Source organism: Heterocephalus glaber, unplaced genomic scaffold, assembly GCF_053883595.1.
Source record: "Heterocephalus glaber isolate CG9 unplaced genomic scaffold, H.glaber_assembly_v1.0 deba00001497, whole genome shotgun sequence".
In the NCBI taxonomy this organism is placed as follows: domain Eukaryota; kingdom Metazoa; phylum Chordata; class Mammalia; order Rodentia; family Bathyergidae; genus Heterocephalus; species Heterocephalus glaber.
Window position 1 is genome coordinate 65609496 of NW_028258320.1, and position 27889 is coordinate 65637384.

Sequence of the window (27889 nt, forward strand, 5' to 3'; positions counted from 1 at the left end):
CTTAACTTATTCTTTTAACATGTAGGCCAAAAGTATAATTACTTCTTGGGTCGGGAGGTAGAGGTGTTTTTCTGGCTTTTGATAAATAATTCCATATTGCTTTCCAAAAGGGCAAGTCAGTGTGCTACAATGCCATCCTGTGGGCTCTATGCCGGCTGTTAGATCCAGGTGCAGAGCAGTCTAGAACAGTGCTGGCAGACCTATGGGATGTGTGCTGCAGTGGGCACACAGAGCCCTCTCTCTTGGCACACAAGCCACGTCACCTCAGGAAGCCAAGATGCCCCAGCCTTGAGCCAGCAGCCAAGCATTCAGGTTTAATTGCAGTGTTAGCACTTTGTGATAAATAAGTGGGTATTGGGTTGCAGTTTTGGCACTTGGTTTCTAAAAGATTCACCATCACTGGTCTAGAAGGATTCCTGACTCCCTCTTATTTAGAGTTGCAAAAGCCGTCTCTGTTCTTCCTAGGAAGGGTTAGAAATGACTCAGCATGTTTGAGTCCCTGGGTTCAAAGAAGAAAGGGAAGGAGGGAGGGAGAACCAAAGTGCCAAGGAACCTTGCGCCATGTCACCTAAGTCCTTCTAGCCCAAATGATGGTGAAGGTGGGCATCATGTAGCTTTGGGGTTAGGCAATGGTTCACTCTCTTACTTGATTTTGTTATTATAACTCTCCAGGCTTGGTGTTTATTACCCCTGCTAGAAAGCAACAAAACCAAAGCTCAGGGATGTGAAGTAACATAGTGACATGATTAGTAAGTCGCAGAGGCAAGACTGGAACTTAGGTCTGCCTGATCCAAAGCCCATGTCTTTAACCGCTTGGTCATGTATTCAGTAAAGTATAAACAGAGAAGATACCTGTAGGATAAGATTGCAATGTTAGGGTAAAATTGTCATGTGTAGATGAAGCAAACATCGTGAAGATCATAGGCCAGTGATGGCAAACCTTTTAGAGACGAGTGCCCAAACTGCAGCTCCAAACTCATTTATTTATTGCAAAGTGCAAACACTTCAATTAAACCTGAATACTGAGGTTTTAGTTTAGCAAAAACAACTCATACATTAACATCTTTTGTCTTAAAAGGAAAACAAATAATACATGTGCCATAGGTTTGCCACCACTGTCATGGGCGGTTTCAGGGCCCCTTTGAGAAAAAAGGCTGTGTGTGCCTTGGTGGGGTGATTAGGGGTTAGAGAGTCTGAAGGGTAGCCCGTGTCAGATTCAGTTTAGACCTAAAGACTCCTAGGCATACTGGTGCATGGTTGGCTGGTGTGGGGCAGGGTGTCCGGTTAATAATGCTTAAGTAGTAAGTGAACAGATACTGGGGAAGTTGATCTTGTCTGCGGAGTCAGAGAAGTCTTCCTGGAGGGGGTAATATTCAAACTGTAATTCAGTGGCTAACATTCACTAGATGAAGAGGGTGGTGGGTGAGGTGTGGAGACCATTCTAGCAAAGGGACTGGTATGTGCCAAGGCCCTGTGACTGGGGAGAGCTTAATGCGTCTGAGAAAGTGAGAGACTTATGTGGCTGCAGCACAGAGCAGGAAGTCTTGTATTTCTCGTCCTCATTGATTCTGGCTCCCATAAATGGGCAGAGCAGGGGATACAGTGTGTGCGCTCCCCATGGAGGGGCTCAGGGTAGTGGTGGAAGCACAGGCAGTGGGTGGATCATTAGATAGTGTGGTGGACAGAGTACGCTGGCTTCCTCAGACTCATTGTACCCTCCTCAGGTTATAGAGGTTGGGAAGCTGAACACCACACTCCCTAGATTCTTATAGCTCTGGTCCTGGATGCAAATTAGGTTCTGTCAGTTAAATGCAGCCTGCAAAACCTGGGAAGGGAAAGCATGGCAGAAGCCTTTTCCCTGCCCCATTAGACTGACTTTTGATGATAAATAAGGCTATATAAGTTGAGGATTTTCTGTGGTTACATTGCAGAGTCCATTCTGTAGCCTCCTGGCCTTGGAAAGACAGTTGTGGTGGCAATATCAGCAGCAGTAGTGGCCTCAGAGGTCAAAGGTCTGTGATGGTGACCCATATGGTCTGTCTCTTTGTTCTGGGAGGCACTCTGGGAAGACTCCTCTGGCCTGCCCAGGGATGTCCCGAGTAGCTAATTCCCTATATTCAATACCTTCCTGTTAAGTGCTGTTGGTGCTCCACCTCCACCATTCCATACCTTCAGCCTGTCTGGTTCCAGCTGCAGCTGTGGCAGGCAGTGCCCAGCCTCTTTCCTGAGTTGCCTGAGCCAGTCTTGCTCTCTGATGAGAGCTTTCTACAGCACCAGAATATGTTAAGTACAGGGTCAATTTTTAGGGTGAAGGTGTTAATGTCCTAGGGCAGCTTTCAGCCAGTAGAGCACAGGATTTTGTGGGGAAGTCCGTTTTTTTGTCCTGACAGGATATTTTGGGGGTCATTTCCTCACCTGATTTCCCAGAGGGACCCCAGTGAGACTGAGCGCCATTTGCCCACAGCAGTAACTTACTTGTCATTGTACACATTACTATTTTTCCTCTTTTCCTGTCTCACTTTCCCTACTTCCTCTCTTGAACAAAATGGGATCACCTCCAAATAAAGCATCTGGACCTGAACCCTTGTCCCAGGGGGTCTGCTCGCCTTCCCTCTCTCTCTCCCTCTCCCCCTTCCCTCTTCCTCCCTCCCTCTCTTTCATCTTTGAACCCAGGGACTCAAACATGCTGAGTTCTACCATTGAGCTACATTCCCAGCCCAAGAGGTTTCTGGGTTTTTTTGCATTCCAAATCTGACCTGAATAGAGAAGCATAAAAGACTAATTTACTGACACAGTTATTGATACTTTTTAAGCAAGCTAAACATATTCCAGGCATTCACAGTGCCATGTTTTGAGTTTATAGCCCTAGCCTTTCAGCATCTAACAAGATTGGTTTCTTGACACATTAAAATAGAGCAGGTGGGTCTGTATACATCCATTGATCCATCAAATGATTCATTTATCCACACACTCATCTATGTAGCCAGCAATCATTTATCAAACCTCTCCTTGTGCCCAGCGTTGAGCCAGGAGCTGGAGCCAGAGAAACGAGGAAGATGCACTTCCTGTCTGCATGTTCCATCCCAAGGCAGATGTGTTCTGCCATTTTGAGTGTTGCTTTCATTTCTGCACATGATGGCCACACAAACTCCACACCAACCAGTGGTCTCTTCATACAAACGCACTAATCATAACATTCCTCTCTGTCCTGAAAAGTGCCTTCAATATTCAAACCATATCTCTATTTTATTAAAGCACCCTGTATTAAGACACTGCTTCTAAGGAATTAAATTTAGTTTGAAAAACTGCTCTGAACTTCGGAGTCATTAAATGTAGCCCTTTTGTGTGTGCACCTATGACAGAGAAAAATTACAGTCAGTAGCGTCTATATTGAAAATCCTGCATTAGATTGCCATCAGTTGCTAATAATACATCATAATTATTCTTATAGGGTTAAGCTTTTCTCTTTCCTCTTCCACCTGCCTTGCTGAGATAACCTCTAAGGATGTCCGGGAGGACGGGAGGGCTGGAATTCAAAAGCTTTCATGACAGCTGAGCGCTCTGTGCAATTCATTATAGCAAAAAGACGAGGAGGGGGTTGTCAGCAAAGATAATGGCCAAGCAATTTCCAGTCCATTCCCCTTGCGGCCAGATCTCGGAGGCAGCCCATGGACCAGTGTCACGAAGCAGACCCTGCTCATCTCTCATCTATCTATATTGGGAAAGAGGTTGTGTCTGGCTTGAGCGGGAGTGGGCTGGTAGCAGGGCCAGTGTGGGGCAATGGGAGAAGGAGGTGGCTGAGGACAGACAGGGCTCGTTCCTTGAGTGCGTGGGCCTGGGGTTCTTGGGCGTGGTACTGGCTGACATCAGTGCCAGAGGATGGGCCAGGAGCAGGAGGTTAACCCCTGCCAGGATACAATTCTATGGTTTCTCTTCATTCCCAGCTTTGAGGCCAGAGCCAGATAAAGCAGGAACTCGATACGTGTTTGTTTTCTGACTGATTGTGAAGGAGACTTCAAGAGCATAAGGTACAGGATTACTGGTAGCAGTGACATCCACCCTGCGCAGTTCCCATGGGAAATGAAGTCACTCCCTTTTCTAAGTCCTGCCTAGGGAATGAGAGGCTCTGTGGGAAAGTCTACAGCCGTGGCACTGCCAACATGAGTTTATCTATCAAGAGGAAGCTCAGACATTCCCAGTGGCATCTTTGCAGGATGAAGGACTTCAAGAGGCTCAGATGCTGCTGTTGCTGCCTCTCTCATTACAGGCTGAACTCAAGACAGGCCTGTGAGGCCCCCAACAGGAGCCAAGATGAGTTTTAAACACAAAAGAGGTGGCTTCCTCTTTTGTCACTCTGGAGAGTGACAGATGTCACACATGCCAAGTGTCCTGTGCAGGTTTCCATTCTCATTCATACTCCCAAGGCTGTTCATTTCCTTCCCAGCCAACTGCCCTCTGTCCTTTATGCTCCTTTCCATTTGTCACCCCATGTGCCCTTGGCACATTCTTACGGTCACTGAGGAAACAGCAGCCTTCCCTGATTATAGTATGGAAAAGCCAATCCTGACAATTACAGAAAGTGGTACTGACAGTGAAAAGGAGAAGAGTTATTGCATGGTGAGTGTTTGACACCTTCCTGGAGCCCACCTCTCTGAAAAGGAGGATCACTGACTCGTGTGGCCAATGGCAGACACTGTTCATTTTCTCTCTACTTCAAGTCTCTCCTCTGAGTCTACTATAAAAATACCACCAAATTTTAAATGGGCACAGAACCACTTGGAATAAAGACCACATTTCCCAGTCTCTTCTGAGACCAAGTATGGCCACGTGACCACACTCTGGTCATGAGATCCAAGCAGAAGTGGTTTGTTCAACTCCTTTGTTTTCTTTTTTTTTCATATATATATATTTTTTTGGTACCAGGGATCGAACTCAGGTCCTTGCGCTTGCGCAGGAGGCGGCGAAACCACTGAGCTAAATCCCTGGCTCCTTTTTTCATATTTTTAAAACATGGAACTACATTTGTCCCTCAGTGTCTATGGGGGGAATGGTGTTCCAGAACACCTGCCCACCTCAGAGATACCAAAATTCACAGATGCTTGTGTCCTTTCTATAAAGTGGTGTAGTATTTGCATAGCTTATATATATCCTCCCTGTGTGCTTTAAATAATCTCTAATGACTTATAGAACTTAATACAATGTAAAGCCATATAATAGTTGTTATACTGTATTATTTAGGGAATAATAACAAGAAAAATGTACATATTGAGTACAGATGAAATTTTAAAAAATCAATATGTATGCTGGGGATTGCACCCAGGCATAGTAGGCAAGGATTCTGACTACTGAGTTACAACCCCATGCATTTTAAGTTTAATTTAATTAATTTATTTTATTGGTATGTTTGCAGTACATGATATTTATGTTCATTTTGGAGTATTTTCATTCTCTTAGAAAAGTGATTGCTGAATTAGTGGGTAGAAGTATGTTTAACTTTGTAAGACATTGCCAAAGAGTTTTCTTAAGTGGCTGTCCTATTTTACGCACTATCAGCAACATGCAAGAGTTTCAGTTGCTTTGTGTCCTTACTGACATTTAATATTATTGGTCTTTCTAATTTTATATACTCTAGTGGATGTATATTGACATCTTATTGGTATATATTGCAGTTTTCATTTCCATTTCTCAGTTGACTGTTGACTAGTGATGTTCAACATTTTCATGTGCTTATTGCCATTCATATTCTTACATGTGGTGTCTGTTTAAATGTTTGCTCATTGTAAAATTGGGCTGCTTGTGGTTTTCAAAAAGCTTTTTTATTGAGTCATAATTTACATGTCACATGACACATTTCTAAGTATGGAATCCAGAGTTTTCACAGATTCATATGCCTGTTTAACCACCACCTTGAACAGCATAGACATTTCTCTTATTTCCAAAGGTGCTCTAAATGACTCTTCGGAGCCAATCTTCATCTTTTTGTTTTGACTCCTGACTTCAACCAGCCACTGATGTGTTTTTGTCATTATAATTTTGCCTTTTGTAGAATTTCTCATAAATAGAATTATATAGTATGTATTCTTTTGTATCTAGCTTTTCCACTTAACATATTGTTTTTGAGATCTATCCACATAATTGTGTGTATCACTAATGGTTTATTTTAATAGGTAACATTTCATTATATGGAAGTGCTACAATGTAATTATTCATCTGTTAGCTGATAAATGGCACAAATGGTGGGTTGGTTCCAGTTTGGATTTATTATGAATAAAGTTTTTATGAACATTTGTGTACAATGTGTACAAGAAACTTCTATTTTCTACCATCAATGTATGAGAATTCTAATTGCTGCATAGTCTCACCAACACTAAATATTGTTAATCATTTTTATTTTAGCCATTGTAATACATACATTAGTGTGGCTTTAACATGCATTTTTCTTTGGCCAATAACACTAAGTATATTTTTATGAGCTATTTGCCATCTATATATTGTATTTGTGAAATGTCTACTCAAATCTTTGCTTTTTTCATTTGGTTTTACCTTTTAAGTGAGTTGTAACTTCTTTATGTATTCTGAATATAAGTCCTTTATCACTTGTATATTTTACATATATTTTCCTCCAGCCTGTGGCTTGCTTAACAGTGTTTTCCAAAAGAGTGGAAGTTTTAAATTTTGATGAAATGTAAGTTATCAATTTCCTTGTTTATGGCTTATGCTTCTGTGTCTTCTTTGGTTTAAGCAAGTATATTTCTGATGTTTTTTTCTTTTGGTACCAGGGATTGAACTCAGGACTTTGTGCTTGCAAAGCAGGTGTGGGGCCACTGAGCTAAATCCCCGGCCCATTTCTGATTTTTATTTTATGTATTTTACTGGGCTTTTAGTTATATCTCTTAATACTTTTGTAATGGTTTCTCCGGGGATTAGATCTGTATCTTTATTTCATTTCAGTCTTAAATTCATGAATAGTATAAGAAACTTTATATCTTCCCATCTTTTGTACTGTTGCCGTCCTATTTTACTTTTACATGTCAAAAGTGCCATAATGTACAGATGCTCCTTAACTTATGATGGGGTTGTGTACTGATAAATTGAAAATATTATAAGTCAAAAATATTTTTAATATTCCTAACCCACCAAATAGCATAGCTTAGCTTAGTCTACCGCAAATGTACTCAGAATACTTGTACAGTTGGGAAAAAAGCATCCAACATAAAGTATTTTATAATAAGGTGTGGAATATCTCGTGTAACTTATTGAACATAGTACAGAAAGTGAAAAACAGAATGTTCCTATGGTTTGCTTTTGTACCACTGTAAAATTGAAATACCATAAACTGAGCCATTATAAATTGGGGACTATGCATGTGGCTATGATTTTTCAATTCTAGAATATCTATTTAAATTTTTTTTCAATTTTAACTTTTTATTTCTATTTTCATGTTGGAATAATATATCTTATTCATCTATCATCTCCATCTTTTCCTACAACATATTTATAGCAATTGATTTAAATTTCTTCTTCAGCAGTTCCAATAATTAGGTCATCTGTGGATCTGCTTCTGTTGACTATTGGTTTTCTTGACTTTTGGTTGTTGATTTTTACATGTTTGCATGCTTCATGTTTTTTAATTGGTTTAAATTTTGTTTTGTTTGTTTTCCAGAGAAGCTCTTCTGTCTTGCAGATGGGATGAGGGGTTAATCATTCAGATTCTTTCTAGAGTCTGATTGGGGTGCAGTCTTAATTGGATGGATTTCATTTATGATTGACTCATTCCAACCTTATGTCCTTTTTCTTTTGGTGCCAGGGAATGAACTCAGGACCTTGCACTTTCGAGGCAGGCATGGTGCCACTGAGCTAAATCCCCAGCCCTCTTTATGTTCTTTTTATCTGGTCAAGATTTGAGTTGGGGGAAGTTGGATTGCAGTTTCAGATATTTTTGCTTCATTTAGCATTCAACTTCTCATGGTTCCTCAATCCAATCAACCTGAAGTTGAGCAGAGCTAAGTGATCTGTCTCCATGTATTTGCCTTTCCTTCATGACTTGCTACCTTAACAAAATTTTTGGCAAGAGGACTATTGTTGGTTTGAGGAATTTATCTTTGTTTTTGGGTCTTTTCCAGATTCAACCCCATCCTGCCAGCACACACAGTCTGTGGTAGCTTGATGGGTCATCAATTTCTCTGCACTGGAGGTAGAACTTCTTTCCTTGTGCTTCTGGGTTAGTTTAGGCCACAAGAGGCAATTTGTACAAGACCTGGAAGATAGAAGTGAAGCTGCAGCTATATTGTTTTACACCTGAAGGTCAGTGAGGGCACCAGGAATTGGAATTGCTATGGGCAGCACCTGAGCCCTGGCTCTTTTAGTGCTTATGAGATCCTCTTCATTCTCTATGAGCTGTGGGTCAAGTGCTTGTGCACCCCTAAGGCAAAGGGTGCTAGGTTCTTCTGTGGGTCAACCACAGGAGTGCATTTGGAAAGGGTGACAGGGATTCCAGTTTGTTTTTGTGGCATTCAGTTTTCCTTATGTGTCCCCATTCATCCCTCTGATTCCTGTTTGCCCTTCCCTTCGTCCACTTTGCACCTTCTTTCTGACTTCCAATCCATCTGACCTCTAATCACTTCCAGCTGAACACTAGTTACAGAGGCAACAGTTAGTGTGGACTCTTCTACCAGCTCCCCATGTTGTATTAGTTCAAACTCACAAGACATGTCCGTGGTTCTGTACCATGGATAGTAGTTACGTTTCTCTCATCCACCTTGACAGACACACAGTCTGCTAAGTCGAGGCTGATTCCTGCTCACCCCTGGACAATCTCTTTTCTCATGGTTTGCCACATGTACCTAGACTATCTCCCCGCCCCTCTCAGGCAGGGCAGCTCAGCTATGAAGGGCTTGTTTCCTTCTGGAATGCAGTTAATTGGGATTTCTTGAATCCTTTGCTCTTTGCTAGACTGACAGAGCTGGTAGAAAAGTATTGTTTTAATTTTGGCAGGTTTTTCTTTTTATTGCTGCAGGATCAAAAGTCTTTTCATCTTTCATTGTAAACTCTAGCAAAACTCTGGAAAGTGCCCCTAAATGGTGGATGTATGCCCTTCTAAGCCCCTTTTCTCTTTTCTGAAGCTGGATCCCTACATAGTGACTGATGCTACAACAATCATTCCAGACATGACAACAGGGACCCCTCCCAGATGTGGCAGAAGGGAAAATGGAAGGTATAATGGGACTACCAGACTAGCCCTGGACTGATGACTTCCAGAATTCTGATATGTGAGAACTTGTGTGTTTGAGGCATTGATAATTTTAGTTTTCTGATTCATGCAGCCAGATCTGTTTCTAGCAGAGAGAGGTAGTGACTGGGATTCTGTGATGCTATCCAGGGTATGTAGTGGGGAGGAGAGAGAAGCTGGGAGGAAGCCAAAGGCTCCATATAAGACAGGCTACTGTATTTGGGAAGGACAGGAAATAGAGATAATGAATGTCAAGGCCAGCGTGGCCATGGCAGAAGGGAGGTTGAGAGGTGTGTTGAGGAGAGGGCCTGCAGGGAGAGAATGTGAATTAAATTTAGACAGCCTTGGGATGTGTTGTGTCACCTAACTTCTCTTTTTCTGCTTCCCTTTAGTATGGTGTTGTTTCTTTCTAAAGCTTTAAGGAATTGGATTTGTGTTTCTTCAGATGTAGCTCTGTGCCAAGAAAAGCCTAGAAGAGACTCAGTTTTATTTATCATCTAGCAAATAATTTGAAGAGAACCCAAGGACTAAGGATGGTTTGGTTACCGAGACTCAGCATCCCCCATCTGAGTGTCCCCTAGGGGAAGGGTGGCTTCAACAGCCTCAGGATCACAGAATTCCCAATCTGGAAGGATCTGGGACAACTATCAATCCACATCACCCTATTTTGGATGCTTTGATTGGAACTCACTGTCCTGTCCATTTTCTGATCAGGTTATTTAATGGTGGGACTTCTGTCCTGGCTTCTTGGTCCTCCTGCAGCCTTGTCCCTTTTAAGCCTAGCTAGGAGCTAGCCATCACCAAAATCTGTCTTGACTAAATTTATGTTTCCTATTTGGGAGTTCAGCCTTGTGAAATGGATGAATACAACTTTTATTATTTCTAAGATCTTCATTGAATGATCAAATTGGGAGAGAAATACTTTGTCCCACATAGAACAGGAAAAGGAAGTTCATGGAGGAAAGTTGACTCATCCATAGGCAAATAGCCAATAGGGACCAAGCCGGTGCTAGCACTTCTGTCTCAGCACTCATGGTCCAGAGCCCTTTCCACAGTTCCTAACTTCAGGCAACATGGTGCAATGGAAGTCACATGGACTTAGAAGTCAGACAGATCACTTGTTATCTTGGCTTCCTTCTAAAATACTGTTGACCCACCTTCCTTGCCTTTGGGGACTTCTCTCTCCTGGGTGGCAGAAGAAAGCTGGAGTACAATTACAGCAGCAAATTTATACCTTGACCACTAAAGCAAACTCTACCATCTCCCTGTCCTGGGGTTTCCTTCCATGTACCGATGGTTCCAGGTAGAACAGGTAAGGCAACATGAATTCATGAAATTGCTCTGTCTAACTCAGTGGTTCTCAGTGAGGTGACTTTACACATATGCCCCTTTTCTGCACCCACCCTGGAACATTTAGCAATGTCTGGAGACAATATTGGTCAGCACAGCTAAGGAAGGAGATGGAAAGAATAGGAAAATGCTACTGGCATCTGGTAGAGAGAGGCCAGGGCTACTGTTAAACATCCTGTAGTGGACAGGGAAGTCCCCCAGACAAAGAATGGTTCAGCCCAAATTGGAAACTCCCTGATAACTATGACCAAAGGAGTGGGTGCTCTCTCAGGTCTGTGGTATCAAAGAAGTACCAAGCAAGCAGTCTCAGTACCAGCCTTTCAATTTATAGCTTAAGTCCATCTCTGTCTGAACTCATCTGTTACCCACATCCCAATCATTCCCCATTCTCCCTGCTTCCTCCCCTATTCCCAAGGGTGGGTTTAGGCACCTCCTCCAATGTAATATGTATCTGAATAATCCAGGGATCTTGTTATGTACAGATTCAATCAGTCTGGGGGAGTGGGTCTGAGACTCTGCATTTCTAACAAGCTGTCAGGTAATGCTAATGCTGTGGACCACAGACCAGACCCTGGGTAGCAGGGAGTAAGACCACGTGTTGCTCCTCCCCTAATTACCATTTACTTCCTGGCTGTGGCTTTTCTCATTATGTCATTAATATGCTGGGGGCAGCGTGTCCTGTTTCTGGGGGCTGGGATGCCCAGGAGAGGAAAGTGGAGGAGTTCAGTCTCAGCTGGGCTCCGCCCCACTCGGCTGGATGCCAGCTGGGCTCCCCTCTGCCTGACAGAGTGAGCGTGTACGTAAAGGCTCGAGGCATTCCGTGCCATAATACTGGCAGGGTCCTTCTAGTTATTTTGTCAGTTGCCCCTGATTCACTTTTGAATATACACATGTTGGATTTCCACTAATTAAGCCTCATGTATTTCCCTCTTCAAATAGCATGTATTTTAGTTGTGAACAGCAGTCCTCAATACTCTCACCACACCAAGATTTTGAAAATTTCTTAGAGCTCTATGAAAAAAGTCTTCTGTGGCATCTTTAGGTCACGATCGCTACTCTCCGTCAACCAGCATCAGCAAGTCACTCAACCTCCTGAGTTTTGCATTCCTCACACACAGAATGGAGCCAGGGATTCCTACCTTGCAGTGTGGCAGGTGTTGTGTCAGAGAATGCTCGGAGTAAGTTATTGGTTGGTTGTGTCCTTAAAAAGTGCCCCTGGGACTTTGTTTTAATCAATTGTGGTAAGGTGACAGGCACAGAGAGAACTACCTTGAAAGAACAGCTTATTACAAAGAGGCTGGGCACTGTGACCCAGTGTGGCTGTCGCATAGAGAAGCAGCTAGGCCAGTTAGCAGGCAGGGTGAGGGGAGAATAGGACTCCAGCCTGTCCTGAGGTGTCTGTCAGAAGGGATGGGTGAGGTGGGGAGGCAAGTTTGAGCAAGCCTAGATTTAAATAATTTTAAAATGTGCATGGGGGGTGGCCCTCTGGATTATAGGGTTGTCTTCAGCCATCTGATACCTGGCCCTGGGGTGATTTAGGGCAGGGGAAATATTGGCTTGGTGTGTGAGAATTAAGTAAAGGAGGTGGTTGAGGATATACGCTTTGTGTTGGTCAGCTTGGATATGAAAGATATGCTTGTAGGCAAGTTGTTTACTATCACTAGGAGCCCTGGGAGGGACTGTCTCTTCAGTATTAGCAAGGCCCCAGGATGTCAAAACTTCATAAAGTTCAGAGGATAAAAAACAGGATTAAAACATGGTGTCAAGCATGGCTTAGGGTCATTAACACCCTATCTCTTCCAGCTGCCCCTTGCCAGGTCAAGTGAAGAGACAACTTGTGGAAATGTGGTGACTCCCCACAGATGGCTGCCCCTATGTCCCTCCTCTGGAAGAGTTCTGCTGCCTGTCCTTTACAGGAGCTCCATGGCACCTCCAGCTTGCAGAACTTCAAATGACAGTGTAACCCTGAGCTCTGTGCTCATTGAGAGAGGAGTAAAATCCTGGATTCTTGCCTCCCTGCAGCCCAGGGACTGCCTGTGTGTTTCTATTTCATGCTGGTAGGATGAGGCTAATTTCGACTTCCTAGTGGCTAGGATTCCAAGTGGATAACCAGAAGCAGCAAGCAACAGGATTGGAACCTGCTGGTGCAGTTAGAAATAAATTGCTTGTGCCTGGATTTCAGAGGAAAGCCGTGCTTTATGGGGATGGGCTGGGGGGGAGGTGGGATCAGACTCCTTCACATTCTGCCTCAGCGCTGGGGCTGCTCCTTCCAAGGATGACTCACAGCACATCCAACAGTCTCCCTTGGAAGTTGAAAGCCTGAAGGGGTTTGATGCAATAAAGCAGCAGTCATCTGAGGAAGGTGGGGGATGGTGAGGCAGGTATTATTAGCTTCTTGGAGCTCAGTGGAATTTACAGGGTGCTGGCTGCCTGGGCAGAGCTGCCCCAGGGGAGGGTGAGGGGCTGCATCCAGGTAAGATGCTTTTAGTTGTAATTAACAAATAAGCCAACTTCATTGGCTTAGAGCTTAAGGAACTTTTATGGCCTTACCTGAGCAGGCATCCATAGGTAGGAAGGGCTTCAAGGTTGTGTGACATTGAGCTTCCTGAGATCACTAAAGTCATATGCTTTTTTTCTACCCTTTCTGCTACCGATTGTGTCAGCTTCATTTTAAGGCTGCATGTATTTCCTTTGTAGCATTATAATGAATGCAAGGCTTTTTTATGTGCCAGTGATTTGATTTTCAGCTGTGTCTATTTTGTTTCTTGGTTTCTCTCATTGGTTGTTTTGGATCTGAAATGGTGTTATTTTGGAACTCAGTTTGTTTCTGGAGTCCTCTCCCCTTTACTCTCAAGCTCTCATCTTATTGAATGTATGTTCTCAGGTTAGAAAACACTTGTAGATTTTTTTCTGCCTTTTTTTTTTTGAGTTATACATACTTTCTTCCACATTGGATTCATTCATTCATTCAGTGCTGGGGAGGAACCCAGGGCCTCATGTATTAGTATGTCCTTACACTGAACTATATCCATAGCCCCATTTTTTTCTTTTAAAGAACTCTCTTTCTCTGTTTTTCTTCCTCCCTTCCCTCCTTTCTTTTCCCACCTCTCTCCTTCCCTCAGTGGTGCCTCGATTCACAAACTAAATTCTTTCCATGATTCTGATTGCAAACCAAATTGGACAAGAACCAAATCAATGAATAGGTTCAATGTTGACCTTACGGGGAAATTTGATTCAGTTCTCATTCAATTTGGTTTGTGCCCAGAATCTTGGAAAGAATTAAGTTTGTGAACAGAGGCACCACTGTACTGTAGCATCAAGGACCATGCCTTCAACATGTGAGCTTTTGGGGCACATTTCAGCTTCAAATTATAACACTTGTCTCTCTTTTTCTCTCTGTTCTTACTCCTTGCTCACAAGTGTTTTACAGTGACATTCACCAGCCTCCTGCAGGCCCAGTTCAAAGCCAGGCCTTATGGGAAAGGGGCAAATCTCTGGTGCACGGGTAGTGAGGATGTCACAGTCTGCACCATCAACCCAGGGGGTAGCTTAGCCCAGAGGTTGCTGGGGTGATCTGCCTACTTCCTCTTTCATGGAAATTACAGCCCCTGGTGGTGATCAGGGGCAGATCCTACCCCACCTACAGCCCAGGTTAAATCGGTGAGCCTGAATCCCATCCTGTCTTAAATGGGGCATCGTGCTTCTCAGTACACCAGAAACTGAACCCTCAGCGGTTCCTGCTTCCTGTGGACCTGCAGCCAAATAGGTCCAAAGCTGTACCCATTTAACAGTTTATTTATTTATTTATTTATTTATTTATTTTTTGGTTTTGACTCATGGACATATTCATATTATTTTTAATAAGGGTGTGTTTTTCACATTTTTTTTCTTTCCTATTGTCTTTTGATACTGGTTCGAGTTAGGAGCTGGGGTGTGAAGCTTAGTATAGGTAATTGATTGACATCTTGTCTGGATTCCATAAAAAGTAGAAGAGGTGGTGTTGTCCAGAGGATGCTTGTCCTGCCAAAAGCAATGCCCTAATGTAGCCATGTATGCCAGAGTGGCAGTAGAGGGATGGAAAATAGACCATTGGCCAAGGAGTCAAGAATCCTGAGTCTCATTTTCTGTTACACTTCTGTCTGCTAACTTGCTATGTGGCTTTGGATGAATGACTTAATCTCCAAGGGTAAGTCAGTACCCTCATTTGTAAAATGATGATGTTGGATTCTTAACCTGCCAGATACTCATCTGCTCTAGAGGTCCAGAAGTCCATAGGCAGAACATTAAAATAATGTTCTCTGTTACAGTTGGGAGGCTGGCAAGAGTATTTGTTCAGTTCAGGCAAATGGTAAATGTGTCGGCCACTCTAATGAAATGAGTACATTTTTGCTCTAAATGTCATGGATGTTTATTATCGGATTAAACTACAGCGGGCCTAATTTTAGCTCTTCCAATTCAAGTGGAGCAATGAAGATTAAATGTTAGGCATAATTAAAGATGCAGATGTAGTTATATTGAATTATAAACCTCATTAAGTGCAACTTCCCAGGAAGGCCCCTGAGACCAGCTACGAAGGACTTCCAGGCACAATGCTGCAGTTATTAAAATATTATAAAGTAAATCTCACTCTAAAAATATTGTGACTTTGATGGAAAGATTTTTTAAAAACTTGGTTGGAATTGGTTTCTTGGGTAATTTCCTTGCCCTGTTTGCAGACAGGTAGAAAAGAAGACTTTTTCCTTGGCATCTGTGCACAAGACCTCCCTGGGTTTGATGTCACCCCCAACATGGGATCCAATCTTTTGGGCCAGGGGGAAAAGCAACTTCAAGGTCAGATTCTATTCCAGAAGTTGAGAGCTGGAGAACTGGGCAGGAGGGAGGGGTTTTCTAAGGATTGGAAGGCCATGTTTTCATATATAGAGAAATAAGCTTCCTTGGTGATATCCCCCCCCCACCCCGTAAAGATAGCACCTAGACAGTTAAAAATTCAAAGTACACAGGATAGGATAAAGAAATTTAAAAAATCCAATGATTACAAGATAACTGGTATTAATATTTGTCCTCCTCTCTCAAATTTGACAAAAATATTATATCTTAACATTGTTTTTATTCCATTTAAAAAATTTAACATGAAGTGGATATCTTTCCATGTAAATATATATTGATAACCATTACCTTTTTAAATTGCTGACAGTCTATTATATGGGCTTCATTTTTTGAAAAAAACAATCGCCATTAGTGAACATTTAGATGTCAACATTTTAAAAACTGTGGTAAGCAACACTGTAAGGGAAGACTTTGTTTATATGTCTTTGCATGTTTGTCTGAATAGTTCCATAGGATGAGTTCTCAGAAAAATATTAGGCAGTGTCTGCTACTTATTTACAAGTTAATTCCATGTAACAAATAGCACCCACCAAACAGCTTAAAACAGCGCTCACAAGTCTGTAGTTGGTAATTTAGCCTGGGCTCAAGTGGGCTCTTCTGGGCTGGGTTGGGCTCACTCCCATATCTGTAGCCAGCTGTAGGTTGGGTGACCTCAGATGGACTTGGCTGGGACAATTGGGGTGGCTTGGTTTTGCTCCATGGCTTAGACGTGTGTTTAAGTCAAAAGTAGAAGAGAGGAAGAAAAAACATACAAGAGCTTTAAAAACCTCTGCTGGGGTCAAGTCTGCTAACACCCTGTTGGCCATAGCAAGTTATGAGGCTGAACTCGAAATGAAGAGGTCAAGAGAGAAGAACTGAAACATCCTGTTTTGAAAAGCATGAATGTAGACTTGGGGTCATTCACGAAATTGCCCTCCCATAGTCAGCCAAAGCACATGCACCTTTCACATTTTCTCCTTCCACTGATGCTGCATGAGTGTCCCTTGTGTGGAGTTTTCAGGTGATGGATCCCACTTCTGCTTCCCAGCAGGCAGCATGCTCCAGGGGACACACCTCTCTTTGCACTGTCAGTGAACCCTCAGACTGGTCTCCTTGTGGGCTCTTGATGGCCCCCTTCTCTCTGCTCTACCCATGCCCTCCACAATATATCCAAGCTCTGCACATTTTCAAGGCCACCTCCATCACTTCTGGAGCTCCCAGGCTCTTGCCTTCCTCTAAGCCTCTCTAAAGCAGGCATAACCTACTTTCCTCAGTTTTCCCAGGACTTTACATTTTGAAAATTCGAAGCCTAGATTCTCAGGGACTCCATCAGTCCTGGGCAAGCCCTGTCCACTTGGACTCCAAAAGAGCAGACTGACAAACTTGAGAGGGTTAGATAGTAAATATTTTCGGCTTTATGGGTCATATGGTCTCTGTCACAGCTGCTTAACTGCCTATGCAGCATGAAAGCAGCCCTAGACAATACAAATGGATGTGGCTGTGTGCCAGTAAAACTTTACAAAAACAGGCAATGGACTGGTATTGGTCCATGTAATTTTCTAGAGCTTAGCATTTGTACTGCACAATTTAACTCTATGCCAGTGATGGCGAACCTTTTAGAGACCGAGTGCCCAAACTATAACTGCGAACCCACTTATTTATCACAAAGTGCCAACACTGCAATTAAACCTGAATACTGAGGTTTTAATTCAGAAAAAACAATCTTTTGTCTTAAAAGCACAATAACGGAGCTTTCAATGATACAAACAGCCCACTGCACTACGCATGCCATAGGTTCACCACCACTGCCCTATGCCATATTCTTTATTGTGTTTTCATATGGATTAGTCTTGTTTCCTTGGTTAGAATGTAGGGGAAGTTTAATATCTTGACATCATGCCTGTCACTTAATAGCTGTGTAAACTTGGTTAAGTTAACCTCTCTGGCCTCAGTTTCCTCATCTGTCAAATGGGGATAATATTGATCCATGGATATTTGTGATTAAATGAGTACATCTTTGTACAGAACTTGGCATAGAATGAGTGCTCAAGAAACTTGGTTATCATCATCGTCATTGGCATCAACATCATCATTGTCCTTATTGTCACGATCATCAGGTTTTCTTTTTTTTTTTTTGGTACCGGGGTTTGAACTTGGGACCTTGCGCTTGCAAGGCAGGCGCCAGACCCACTGAGCTAAATCCCCAGCCCGATCATCATCATCATTGATATTGTCATTGTTATACCATGTATCTTCTTCACTGGGTAGCACAATTCTCATTACAGAAGTGGCTCGTGCCCAGATGTTGACCATTCTTCAGCCATTGCCAGCACAACCTTGAAATTGAACACATTGGCCAAATAAAGCTGAAATTTTACTACCAAAAAAAAAAAAAAAAAAAAAAGAAGTGGCTCAATAAGCAGGACGGTGAAGACAGGGGCATTTTTGTGAGGGATCATTTTTGAGGTTGTGTTTAACTTAACACTCTGACTTCAGAGAGGAGTGAAAGGGAGTTACTCTATAATAAGGAGGGCTGGATCAGGACCAGCAGTGTCCTTACCAGTCAGCCCCTGTGCACCTGGGAGGTCAAATCCCAGCCTCCTTGTTAGAGGCAGTCTGTCCTCAGGAAGACCCGGCTTCCTCTTGGCCTGCTGGGGCTGTGTGTGTGGGTGGGGCTCAGGAAAGGGCCAACCCGAGTTAGCTGGAAGGGCCAAGCCGGCACTGAGGACAGTGGTCAGAACTGCAGCTGCAGGTGCACAGGGCCACTGGGCTTGCCTGGGCTGGGGTGTGGTACAGGGCCCTTTTCTTGGGGTAAGAGAGGAAGAAGGTGTGGGACCTCATAGGATAGGAGGCTGGAGCTGGGGCCTCCACAGCCAGGGCCCCACCATCTCATCTGGATGCCTCTTCTATCTCGCACTGGCTCAGCTTTGATCTGGGGAAATGAAAGGCTGGGCTGCTGGGTCTCCCTCTGCAGACTTCTGCAGCTAGAGTGAGACTTGCTGATCCTGCAGGCTCAAGCGCATTTCATTTCCCGGTAATTAAACAAGTGGAGATCAAAGCCGACAAATCTCCCCCATCTCTCAGCACAGTAGATGAAGGTAAATATTTCCAGCAACAGTTTTTCCCCCCTTTCTCATTTAAAAGTGACACGCGAAATGTCTTCCCCTTACTTTGAAGAGTACGGATGAGTTCAAGGTCAGCGAAGAGAAGAAGTCTCATTGGGCTACCTTGATTATCCCCCCCAATTTATCCTCTCTATATTGGGCTAAGTTAAGGGATTGCAGCATCTAAGTCATATCGAATCAGAAGACAAAAGAAAGCAAGACAGACAAAGAGGAACTGGGCAGAGCTGTGGAAACCACCCCTGTACGCCATTGCCTTGATCAAGAGCTGCTTTGCTGGCCAGGTGCAAGGCCTGTCTGGAATGGCCCCTGGAGGGCCACATAGAATCTCAGGCAGGCAGCCCCATGCTGCCTTGGCTGTGTTCCTGAAAATACCTTTTGAGTTCTGTTGTTTTCTTTGAAAGGAATAATTCACCAAGAATCTGTCCCCAGGACCACAAACCCAGGGGAGCTGGTCCATCCAACTTGGACGCCAGGCCTGAGGCTGCAGACATCTGCTGGATGTCGTGGGTGTAAACAACAGAGTCCACTCAGGCAAGCTCAAGTGCAGGGCTGATGGTTCCTGTAAAGCCTCCTTGGGGACTCCTGGGAATTCCAGGACAGAGATTCTAGTCCTGTGGTCTGACAGAGTACGCAGAGCCACGGCAAAGCTGTACTGTCAGCAGGAAGACAGGGTCTCCCCTGCAGCATCTGTTTCCCTCACACAGCTGGCTCTTACGCCACTGCTGCTTCCTCTTGACTTCTGCCTGCTTCCTATCTCCGAGGGATGTGCTGAATTCAGGTCTCCCTCACATCCTCCTGCCTTACTCTCCTGCCTTGGCTGGGAGTCTTTTTTTTTTTTTTTTACTTGATTCCTGTAAAAATTTTTTTTTAACATTTTCATATTTTATTGGTACATTTTAGATATACAGTATAATGACATTTATCATTGGAAATTTGCACCTTTACATAATCTCTCTTGGTTCTTATTTTTTCCCCCTTCCCCTGCCCTCCCTTCAACCCCTCCATCCCTCCCTATTTAGAAGGACTTTGTTTCCATTTTTTCATTTTGTCATATTAATTTCATTCCCTTCTTTCCTTTCCCCTACACCTCCCACTTCCCCTTCCTCTTTGCCCCTTTTTTTCCTATTTCACATTATCGATTATACCTTTTAGTCCTTATTTACACTTTCAGTTTCTCACACTAGAGAAAATATTCAGTATGTACACGTGTATCCTATTTATTTCACTTAAGAGTATTGCCTCAATGTGCATACATTTAGTTATAAATGCCTCTAATTTTTCATTATTATGGCTGAGTAGTACTCCATTTTATAAAAACCCCTCATTTTCTTTATCCAGTCTCCAGTTGATGGGCATTTGGACTGCTTCCAAGTTTTAGCTATTACAAAATGTGCTGCTATGAACATGGGTGCACATATATCACTGTGGTATGATTCTTTTAATTCTTTGGGGAAGATACCCAGCAGGGGAATAGCTGGGTCAAATGGGACTTCTGGATCTTTGAGGTATCTCCATACTGGTTTCCACAGTGGTTGCATGAGTCTACACTCCCACCAGCAGTGGAGCAGGGTTCCTCTTTCCCCACAGCCCCACCAGCATTTGTTATTGGTTGATTTCATGATAGCAGCCATTCTTTCTGGAGTGAGGTGGAATCTCAGCATTGTTTTCATTTGCATCTCTCAAATGACCAGTGATGTGGAACATTTTTTCATATGTTTATTTGCTATTTCCACTTCTTTGTCTGAGAAATGTCTGTTCATTTTGGATGCCCATTTTTGGATTGGGTCTTTAAATTTGGGAGGTCTGACTTTTTAAAGTTCTTTATAGATTCTAGATAGCAGACCTTTGAGGAACAGCAGGTGAAAAATTTTTCCCACATTATGGGTTGTCTCTTCACTCTGTTGGTGGTTTCTCTTGCTGTGCAGAAGCTTTTTAGTAAGAAAAGATCCCACTTGTTGATTGTTTGTGCTAGTTCATAGGCAACTGAGGTTTTGTTCATAAAATCTTTTCCTACATCAATGTCATCAAGAGTTCTCCCTAACCTCTGTTCCAGCTGGTTCAGCGTTTCTGTTTTAATATTTAGATCTTTCATCCATTTCGATTTTAGTTTAATGCATAGTGAGAGATGTAGATCTAGTTTTAATCTTTGGCAAGTTGAAACCCAATTTTTCCAGCACACTTATTAAAGAGGCTATCTTTCCTCCAGTGAAGGTGTTTGGATCCTTTGTGGAAGATGAGGTGGCTGAGTGTGTCTAGAGTTGTTTCTGCATCTTCTAATCTGTTCCACTGGTCCTCAGGTCTGTTTCTTTGCAGGTACCATGTTGTTTTTATCACAGTAGCTTTGTAGTATAGTTTCAAGTTGGGGGGTTGTGATACCCCCTGCCATGTCTCTGTTACCTAGAATTGCTTTTGCTATTCTGGCTCTCTTCTTGTTCCAAATGAATTTTTGGATTGTTTTCTCAAGGTCCATGAAGTATGCTGCTGGGATTTCAATTGGGATTGCATTGAATCTATAGAGCAGTTTTGGAAGTATGGCCATTTTCACTATGTTGGTCCTTCCTACCCAGGAGCAGGGGATGTCTTTCCATTTTCTGATATCATCTTCAATCTCTCTTTTCAGAGTGCTACAGTCTTCAGAGAAGAGGTCTTTGATTTCTTTTGTTAGGTTGATTCCTAGGTATTTCAGTTTTTTGGATGCTATTATGAAAGGAATTGTTTACCCTATTTCTCTCTCAGTGAGTCTGTTGTTTATGTACAGAAAAGCTATTGATTTTTTAATTTTGACCTTATATCCAGCTATTTTACTGAATTCGGTTATTAAGTCTAGAAGACTTTTGGTGGAGTTTTCGGGGTCTTCTATATAGAGTATCATATCATTTGCAAATAAAGACAATTTGACTTCTTCATTTCCTATCTTTATTCCTTTTATTTCTTTCTCTCTCTTTTTTTTTTTTTTTGGTACCGGGGATCGAACTTGGGTCCTTGCACTTGCGAGGCAGGCAGCGGAACCACTGAGCTAAATCCTTGGCCCTATATCTTTCTCTTGTCTCATTGCCATGGCTAATGTTTCCAAAACTATATTGAACAGGAGTGGTGATAGTGGACATCCTTGTCTTGTTCCTGATTTTAGAGTGAAAGCTTTCAGTTTTTGACCATTTAGTATGATATTGGCTCCTGGTTTTTCATAGATGGCTTTTATCAGATTGAGGTAGAGACCATCTATTTCAATTTTTTGTAGGGTTTTTATCATAAATGTGTGTTGGATTTTGTCAAATGCTTTTTCTGCATCTATGAGATGATCATATGGTTTTTGTCCTTGGCTCTATTGATATAGTGTATTACATTGATTGATTTGCATATGTTGAACCATTCCTGCAACCCTGGGATGAATCCCACTTGATCAGGGTGTATGATCTTCTTGATGATCTTCTGAATTCTGTGTGCCAGTATCTTATTAAGGGTTTTTGCATCTATGTTCATTAGTGAGATTGGCCTATAGTTCTCTTTTTTGGTTGGGTCTTTCTCTGCTTTGGGGATCAAGGTGATGCTTGCCTCCAGGAATGAATTCAGGAGTATTGCTTCCCTTTCAATTTCATTGAAGAGTTTAAACAGTAGTGGCAGCAGTTCCTCTCTAAATGTCTTGTAGAATTCAGCAGTGAAGCCATCAGGGCCTGGGCTTTTCTTACTTGATAAGTTTTTAATTTCATTGATTGATATTGAGTCATTTAGAATTTTCAGGTCATCTTCGTTCAACTTTGGTAATTCACATATATCTAAGAATCTGTCCATTTCTTCTGTATTTTCCATCTTATTGGCAATTGGTTCTCGAAGTAGGTATTGATGATCCTCTGGATTTCTGCTGGGTCTGTTGTAATTTCACCCTTTTCATTCCTAATTACATGGAGTTGGGCCTTTTCATTCCTTTTTCTGATAAGGTTGGCTAAGGGTTTGTCAATTTTGTTTATTTTTTCGAAGAACCAACTCTTGGCTTCATTTATTTTTTTATCGTTCTTTTAGTCTCCATTGCATTGATTTCTGCCCTGATCTTTATAATTTCCTCCCTTGTATGAGCTTTGGGGTTGTCCTGCTCTTCTTTTTCTAGAAGCTTGAGGTTCAGCATCAGGTTGTTTAATTGGACTCACTCTGTTTTCCTAATATGAATGTTCACTGCTATGAATTTCCCTCATAAGATTGCTTCCATTGTGTCCCATAGATTCCAATATGTTGTATTGTCATTGTCATTTAATTGAAGGAACTGTCTGATTTCTTCTTTAATTTCCTCTGTGACCCATTGGTTATTCAGAAGTATGTTGTTGGGCCGGGGATTTAGCTCAGTGGTTTCATCACCTGCTGCGCAAGTGCAAGGACCCAAGTTCTATCCCCAGTACAAAACAATAACAACAACAACAACAGAAGTGTGTTGTTCAATTTCTATGTGTTTATGAAATTTTTGCAGTTTCTTTTGCTTATTGATCTCCAATTTCATTGCCCTATGGTCTGATAATATTCAGGGGATAACTTCAATTCCTTTGGACTTAAATATGTTCTATGAGCGAGTATGTGGTCTATTTTGGAGAATGACCCAAGTGCAGCTGAAAAGAATGTGTATTCTGATTTTGTGGGGTGAAACACTCTGTAAACATCTGTTAAGTTCATTTGTTCAAGAGTTTGATTGAGTTCTAGTATTTTATTGCTTTTTTTTTGTCTAGTTGATCTATCTATTTGTGACAGTGGAGTTTTAAGGTCCCCCACTACTATTATATTAGTGCTTGTATGATTTTTTATGTCTGTTAGTATTTGTTTGGGCACACTCGTGTTTATATAGTTGGGCGCACTAGTGTTTGGTGCATATATATTCATGATTGTCATCTCTTCCTCTTGGATTGTTCCCCTTACATTGATGTAGTGTCCTTCTTTGCTCTCTTAATCAGTGTTGGTTTGAAATCCACTTGATCTGCAAAAAGGATAGATACTCCTGCTTTTTTCGGGTTCCTGTCACATGGAGTATTGTTTTCCACCCTTTAACTTTCAGTCTATGAGTTTCTTTTTGAATTAAGTGTGTTTCTTGTGTGCATCATATTGTTGTATCTTGCTTCTTAACCCATCATACTGGTTTCTATAGTGATTATATTAATGTACATTCTCATCAACAATGCATGAGGGCTCCCTTTCCCGCATATCTCACCACACTTACCTTTGGTTTTGGGGTCATAGCCCTTCTAACAGGTGTGAGATGATATTGCAATGTGGTTTTAATTTACATTTCTCTAATGATCAGTGATTATGAGCAGTTTTTCATACATCTCTTGACCATTTGTATGTCTTTTTAAAAAGAAGTATTCAGTTAGGTGTTTTGCCCATATTATTTTGAAGCATGTCTTAGTTACATTTTTGTTGCTGGGACAAAATACCCAACACCTACAAGTTAGAGGAGGAAGGGTTTATTTTAGCTCACAGTTTGTAGAGGTTTCAGTCCATAGTTGGCTGGCTCTAAGGCAGGGCAGCATGTCAGAGAGGCATCAGAGAGATGAAATAGTCCATAGCTTGCAGGTAGGAGAAAGCCAGCAGCAAGCCTTCTTTCCCTTTTTTCTCCATTCAGTCTATAAGCCCATGGGTTGGTGCCATCCACACCCATGGTGGGCCTTCGAATTATCCATACCTAGAACTATGTTAAACAAATCAGTAGACTAATCTAGTTATCACACTCACAATCCAGTAACACACACCCGTGATCCAGTCACTCCTGAAAGCCCCACCTATGAGTACATGAGGCTTTTAGGGGACATCTAGATATAAGTTGTAATAAACCAAATCCCTAATACCCTATTTTATCTGTAAATATTTCAGTATGCATTCCAGGTCAAGCATTTGAGACAGGTCTCACTAAGTTACAAAGGTGCCTAGGCCAGGCTTGAACTTGTTTTTTTTTTTGGTATATCCTTTTATTGGTACATTTTAGGTGTACAATATAATAACATTCATCATTGGAGATATGCACCTTTATACTCTCTTGGTTCTTATTTTTTCCCCCTTCCCCTGCCCTCCCTTCAAGGCTTGAACTTGTGATCCTCCTGCCTCCGCCTCCCTGAGTGCTGGGATTGCAGATGTGTGCCACCCTACCTGACTCATAAAATGATTTTTAAAAAAGGCTCACAGTACAAACAGGTAAGTCAAGTCAAGTATACAAGGTCACACAAGTATTAGGGAACAGCAGGGTTAGATTCAGCCTACCTGGCCTCAGAAACTGACTGCTAATGAGTACACACAAAACCACCTTTTTTTTTTGTTTTACCAGTCTCTGCTTCCCGTAAGGTTCTGCTATGAATTCTTAGGAACCAGAGAGGGAACCAACCAAAGCAAACAACAGATACTGCATTGAATTGTCTTCCCATCACCTACCTGTCTTCTGGGCCAATAGCTTCCACTAGACTCCCTTTCCCCATGGCCTGGGTCCTCTTTAGATGCATCTTTGTCTCTATGCAAATGCAGAGCTAGCAGCACTTCCACACAGTTCCCAGTCATGCCTTGTGCAAGTCTGTGCACAAAGATCTGAGTGGGACTATGGTTGATTTTACATGTACCCCTTCCTCAACTTCCTTGTTTTCTTGTTCCAGGCCAGAGCCATCAACTTCCCCATACCCAATAAATCATGACTTTATCTCCAAGCTTGTTTGGGATTGATTTGGGGTTTGAGGAATGAGAGTATTTCAGGATGCTGAGGGCCCTATTACTCTTATGCAATGAAAAAAGCATAGGATTCAGGTAGCTGACTTGATGTTATGGCTTGTACCTACATGTCCTCCCAAAGCCTCACGCACTCATAGGTGGGGTTTTTCGGAGGTGTCTGGATGTAGGGTGTGATATTGGGATTAAGGGTGTATAGTTCTGGGCTGATCCACTAGTTTGTTTAGCATAGTTCTGGGTGTGGATAATAAAAAGGCCCATACTGGGTATAGGTGGCACCACCCAAAAAGCTTGTAGCCTGGATGGGATAAAGAGAAAGGGAAGCTTTCTGCTTTGCTGCTCATTGCCTTCTGTCTGCCCTGCCATGGACTGTTTCTCCTGTGCCATGCTCCTCTGCTATGCCGCCCTGCCTTGTAACCAGCCAACTATGGACTGAAACCTCTACAACCTGTGAACAAAAATAAACCTTTCCTCCTTTAACTTCTAGGTGTTGAGCATTTTGTTCCTGCAGTGAGAAAAGTAACTAAGACATTTGATTTCCAGCTCCAGCTCTGGCTTTGTAGACTCCCAAGCCTCAGCTTCTCAACTGTAAAATGGCAGTTTTGTATGTAAAAGTGGGATGACAATAAGATTTCCTTATAGGGCGATTAGGAGGATTAGATGGGATCATGTATAGGGAAAGGGGTGTGGCTCCCTTGACCAGGCTTCTGGGTCCCTGTAGAGGAGTTCAGATCCCAGAGATCATTTTTGTCCGTGGTGAAGCAAGACCAGGGCATCTGGCTTACAGAGGCTGTCAGGGAATTTATTTTGCCTCTAACTGCCTGGCTAACCCAGCAGCCTGCATGGTCCCCTGCACCGTGGGTGTGCTGAGATAATTGCCTAAGTACTTTGTTAAAGAGAATAAAGCTCTCTCCATGTTTCCATTAACTCCCTGCATGGGACGGTTCCAGCCCACTGCTCCAGGTACCATTTACAGTTCAATTTCACAGTTGTGATGGACTGACATACCTGAAACTTGCTTCCGCTCCTCTCTGTGAGCTACATGCATTCACAAACAGCCAGGATTTATCACCAGTCTTTCCTGTTAATCATCTCCTCCTTCTGATCACTCTCCTTTTCCTCCTTTTCAGCTGAGAGCCATAACTTTGAATTTCAAATGTCCCGAGAAATGCCTTCATCTATGGTGGGGACTGATGAGTTAATTTCTTAAGGAATAAATGGAGCACACAGGAGCTCTTAAAATTCCCTACCCTCAATGCCAACATCACAAAGAATAGCACAGTAGCACATAAATCTACTCCTTGCATATGTTTACCTAATCACATTGGAATTCTCTTTGAACTTGACCCCAGGGGATAGAGATTACAGAACTGGCTGGTAGTTAAAATAATCCACTGAAAAAGAGTTCAGTGTCATGGGAACTTCAGGATAAAATGCAGAAGGGGCTGTCCATGGAAAACACTGGACCAGTGTGACCTCCAAACATTTCAGCAGCCTTACCCAGGGCTGGGTGTGGCTCTCTACCTTAGGCTGTGGCTTGCAAACTGGCTGTGAGGATAGAATTTTCTTTGAAAATAAGTACTTGCCCTTATCTGGAATTTCTTTGTGGTTTGCCAGTTAAGCGTTCCATGGTTGGGAAGGGGAGTGGACAGTGGCACTCTGGAGGAGGCTTGTTAAGGCAGGGTGGCGGAGTGGATAGTACTGACTCTGTCTTCAAAATCTGGGAATCCAAGAGGTCAGATCTGGGCAGGCCTAAGGACAAGTGAGAAAGGGGGCAGAAGTAGAGAGAAGTGAGGAGGTGTACAAGACCATTACCGTCCATGGGCCCAGACTCCCTAGCTCATTGCTATGGAGAGTTGCTAGCCTGATGTGTGGGAGGATTAATGCAGGGGTCAGCATCGCAGCCTGCAGGCCAAGTCTGGCCTGAGGCCTGTTTTTGTATAGCCAGTGAACTAAGATGATTTTTAATAGTTTTGAATAGGGTTGGGAAAAAACCCCAAAAGGATATTTTGTGACATGTAAAATATATGAACTTCAATTTTCAGTGTCTATAAAGCTTTATTCAGCACAGCCACATTTGTCCATTACGTGGTTTGTAAAGTTGCTCTGTGCTGCGATGGCAGAGCTAAGTACCTGCAGCAGATGGCTGTGTGGATTGCAAAGGCCAAACTATTCGCTGCCTGGCCCTGTGCAGAAAAAGTTTGCTCGCCAGTGGATTCATGTTATTTAACGGCATGAGTCTGTGACAGTTTGGGCTATGGAGGGAGTTGGAGTAAATGAGATGAGCCAGTATTATAGGCAACAAAGTTAGATAGACATTAATTTACAGTCTGAGAGGGACTGGGGTGTCAAGGAAGTCAGTGAAAAATAAAGACATCTGAATTGTGGCTGGAGGGGCATCTGAAGACCAGGCCTCAAGATAAAAATGCAATGACTAGGTCTACATGCCTCCATAAGGGTTAAGCAGTAACTCAGAGTTATACTATAATTAGTACTACCTGGTCCAGGAAGTCCAGATGGGCATCAGTTGCCCAGGTGGGTGACCAGAGTATCCCGACCCATTCCGTCTCAAAAAGTCTTTGTTCTTTCCGTGTACCCTTGCTGTGTGACCCGATTCCCTATTGGATCAATATTA

General features: G+C 42.7%; 1 long non-coding RNA gene across 1 annotated transcript in view; it reads left to right on the forward strand.

Annotated features, from left to right (window-relative positions):
- The window catches only part of LOC110347821 (uncharacterized), an 89805-nt gene extending 64088 nt beyond the window's left edge, over nucleotides 1–25717 (forward strand). Inside the window, exons 3-4 of the long non-coding RNA XR_015440459.1 lie at nucleotides 24623–24735; nucleotides 24866–25717. This is a non-coding gene — a long non-coding RNA (uncharacterized LOC110347821). The remainder of the gene's footprint in view (nucleotides 1–24622; nucleotides 24736–24865) is intronic.
- The last annotated feature ends 2172 nt before the right edge of the window (nucleotides 25718–27889 follow it).